The following is a 4,613-nucleotide window of genomic DNA, read 5'->3' on the forward strand; positions in this document are numbered from 1 at the left end:
GCACATTGATTGGTTGCCTCTCGAACATGCCCCAACCGGTGCTGGGGATCCAGCCTGCAACCAAGGTACATGCCCTTGACTGGAATCAAACCTGGGACCCTTCAATCCTCTGGCCAAAGCTCTAACCACTGAGAAAACCAGTTAGGGCACTAACTTGAAATTTTATAAAACGGAATCAATCTTATTTACTTGGGCCCAAATGCCCAGCTCAAAATTAAGAGAAATATAAAAAATGTTCAGAAATTCTCCTAGAATTTTTTCTCAAGTTTGAGAGAAATAAAATGCATATAGAGCTTTTCAGATAGGAGTTGTAAAATAGAGCAGCTGACACCCCAATGGAAGATTTTATGAGGCAGTTAAAGAGAGTAATTTCCCACATCTTGAAGGTCTTTCTAAGTCGCCAGTCTTGTTACTTTACAATCTGACCAGACTGGAGATTCACATCCTGGCACCTTCAATTGAGGATGAGTTGTAGTAACAGCCTCAAAGGTAGAACCAGGCAAAGTCAATGCTCTACACGCGGATGCATCCTCAGCTTTTTCTGAGATGAGAACACTCAAATAGGGACTGCAACCTATTACAGTGGCTCAGGCCTGTACACTGAGTGAAACTTACCTTGTTTCTATTACAACTAGAGGCCCAGTGCACAAAATTTGTGCACTGGTGGGGGGTGTCCCTCAGCCCAGCCTGCACCCTCTCCAAACTGGGACCGCTTGGGGGATGTCCGACTGCCGGTTTAGGCCTGATCCCTGTGGGACTGGCAATTGGGCATCCCTCTCACAATCTGGGACTACTGGCTCCCAACCATTTGCCTGCCTGCCTGCCTGCCTGATTGCCCCTAACCGCTTCTGCCTGTCAGCCTGATCACCCCCTAACCAATCCCCTGATTGATGCCTAACTGCTCCCCTGCTGGTCTGGTCGCCCCTAACTGCCCTCCCCTGCAGGCCCGGTCACCCCCAACTGCCTTCTCCTGCTGGCCCAGTCACCCCCAACTACCCTCCCCTGCCAGCCTGGTTGCCTCCAATTGCCCTACCCTGCTGGCCTGGTCACCCCTAACTGCACTCCCCTGCTGGCCTGGTCGCCCCTAACTGCCCTCTCCTGCAGGCCTGGTCCCCCCCCCAACTGCCCTAGCCTGCTGGCCTGGTTGCCCATGACTGCCCTCCCCTGCCGGCCATCTTGTGGCAGCCATCTTGTTCCCACATGGGGGCAGCCATCTTGTGCGAGGGTGTGACAGTCAATTTGCATATCACCTCTTTATTATACAGGATGACTGACTGCACCCATTATTGATACCAAAGGCAACTAGATACAGATTGGACATCATGGAGCTCAACCCATTGAGAGGTGGCTAGGAGAAAAACCTAACTCAGTACAGGGGAGCCATATTGGATGGGACAAACAAGCTCAACCAAATCCTCTCTATTGAAGAAAAAATACAAATGTCAGATCCACAGAGATGTTGGCATACCCTTAGTAAGTTCAGTTCTCCTTGAGTCTAGGATATGTTGCAACCAGAGAAACTGAAGAGTTAAAAAGCATAAACAGATCTGGCATGCTTTCATGTTCCTTGTTTTGCATCCATCCTGAAATCTTAGAGTGTAAGATTATTATGCCCTGAGACAATTAAAGGGTCTTTGAATCAAGGTGTGACTAGACCCAGAATCTTCATTCTACTCCAGCTCAGGACACCACAAACACCAAGTTGGTGCAACACCTGCTGGTAAGGAGAGAAGTTAGCTTCACTGTCTTGTTCTGTTAAAGATGAAGGTGAGGACTTGCTCCCAGCTGCTCTGGAAAAACTTCATGTGGTGTGGTCCACATATGTGGGAGACTGAAAATTTTAAGCACGTTTGAAAATAAAGCTTCTTTGTCCACACTTCTCCTACCCCCGACTTGGAGTTCATCCTCACCCAGGATTTAAATGCAATCTTATGCTGACAACTCCTATACTTTATCTTCAGTCAGATCTCTGATACAAAGAAAAACTCATAGAGTCAGCTGTCTACTTGTCATCACCACTTAAATGATCACGAGCATTCTAGTTTAGCATGTGGAAAATGTAACTCTGGGCCTAACCACTAAATCTGATCTCTGCATATTCCCCTGCTTCAATAAATGGTACTTCCCATTGGCTTAAGCCAGAAACTTGGAATCATTCTTCATTTCTCACACCCAATCTACCAGCAATTATTGTCAGCTCAATCTGTAAACATGTCTTGATTCCATCCATTATTCTCTCTTTCTGCAGCCACCATCATTTGCCAAGACACCTTCATCTTTTGCCTGGTTGACTCTGTGACTTCTTAACTGGTTACCTCTTCTTCTCCTTCTCCTTCTCCTCCTTTTCCTTCTCCTCCTCCTCCTCCTCCTCCTTCTCCTCCTTCTTCTTGTTAATTCTCACCTGAGGATATTTTCCCATTGATTTTTAGGGAGAGTGGAAGAGAGAGGGAAACACAGAGAGAAACATGGATGTGAGAGAAACACATTGATTGGTTGCCTTCTGCATGAGCCCTGACCAGGGCCCCGGGCCAGGGAGGAACCTGCAACCAAGGTATGTGCCCTTAACTGGAATTGAAACTGGAATCCTTTGGTCCACAGGCCAATGCTCTATCCACTGAGCCAAATCAGTTAGGGCACCACTTCTTATTCTGCTCTCTTCTAATGCATGCTCCAGACAATAGCCAAGGTGTCTTAAATATAAGTATAAATTGAACCATGTTACTCACCTGCTTAGTAGCCTTGAACCTTTCAATTGAATTTAGAATAAAAATCCCACCTTCCTCTCATGGCCTTCCACATTCTCCATGAATCTGAGCCTCATTCGCCGCCTGCTTCCTCTATGTTGCCTCTATTTTGTATTTCTAGCAGTGGCTTCTCTGTGCCGAAACGTTTACTATTCTGGTGCCTTTGGACATGCCTTTCCCTCTCCTGGAAGTCACTGTGGCCCCACTCTGCCATGCACACTGTTCTGTGCACAATGTCTGTGCCTGGAGCTGTGCATCGAGGACCCCTTGTTCCTGACCACATAATCTAAAATGGACTGCCAGCTTCTCACTCTCAGGGCACATTTCCCCCCTCATAGCATGTAATATAATTTGTATTATACATTTATTTGGGTTTATACTTTTTAACTGTCTGTGTCTTCCCTAAACCATAGGCTCCATGGAGGTAGGATCATACCTATCACATTAACTACTGTCTTTCTGGGTTTGATATAGTGCTTGGCATAATAGGCAGTTAATGAATTCTCATAGAATGAATGAATGAATGAATGAATGAGTCTCTCAAGGGCAAGGGGGACAGGGTCCTACAGGGCTGGGTAAGGAAGAATTAAACAGCTGCCCGGCATCAATATTGAGAAAACTTGGAGCTTGACATCCTGGGTGTTTCTCTGAGAGTCCCATCTGTCAAAGCTCTTAGAACTGTGTGCTGAGCGTTCTCTAAGTGGGGATAAATATTAACACACTATCATTACCCTGAATGTGAACTCAACCTGCGCAATATTAGTTGAAGACATTATCTCTTGATATGATCACCAGACACACAAAATAGAGATTGGTAGTCTCTACCTCAGCCACGCTGAAACTCTGCCTTTCTCTCTCCTCTTCTTTTCCTACTCCATACCCTGATATTCTTTGCCCTTCCAAGCCTATGTGTTCTGCCTCTGCTACTTATTTATGTTTTGGGTACTCCCTTCTCCATGCCAGAAGGTTGTCATTTCTTTTGGTCACTGCATTCCAGAGGGGTCTCAAGCCCTTGACCTGGGTCATGACTGCGGAACCAACAACCCCTGTGCTCATGTCTTTACCCTGGTCTTGCTGACTGTCTTGGCTGAAGAACCCCTACTCCATTGGCTCTCACTAATCATATGTCATATTTGAGACCTGGCACCCACTCTCTGAGGCTACATGTAGCCTCTCTCAAGAGGGAGATCCATTTCTCATGTTCCTGTTTGAGAAAGCAGGCATTACTTCATCACCAAGCGCCTCAAAAAACCAAACCCCAGAATAAAAACAGACCTTCTCTCTCTAGTCTTTTTCTACTTCCTTTTTAAATTTCCCCTTTTTTTGCTTGTTCACGTATATAGTCAACAGAAATTAGGACCATAACTCAGTGGATACCAAAGTTTCTGCTGGGAAAACTGGTAGCATTTGATAATATTTAGTATTGTTATTTAAAATTTTATTTCATTTTATAATGATGCACATGCTAGAATATTCAACGGGTATAAATAGGTAAACACGAAATGTTAGGTCTCCCTCCAGTGCCCACACTGTCCCCACTTCCCCTCTGTCGGTTTCTTGTGTAACCTTCCTGAGATGTCTAGCACTTACAAACCTGCATATACTAGTATTTTCACGCTTCTTCACCTCCCCCCTCTTACATTGTTCTGTGTCTTGCTCTTTTCTCTGAATGTGTTCTGCATCAATAATCCAAAAGCTTTACAGCTTTTTATAGCTGCACAGTTTTGCATTACTTGGACATATCACAATTCACATTAATAAAATGATATATGTAATTTCACACATATTTAAACACATTTGTGAATACATTCTTAGAAATCAAAGGGCATGCTTATTTTTAATTTAATAAAGATTGTCAATTGCACACTG

The sequence above is a fragment of the Myotis yumanensis genome, unplaced genomic scaffold (assembly GCF_028538775.1).
Source record: "Myotis yumanensis isolate MYYU_CA2020_CCGP unplaced genomic scaffold, mMyoYum1.0.hap1 SCAF_11, whole genome shotgun sequence".
In the NCBI taxonomy this organism is placed as follows: domain Eukaryota; kingdom Metazoa; phylum Chordata; class Mammalia; order Chiroptera; family Vespertilionidae; genus Myotis; species Myotis yumanensis.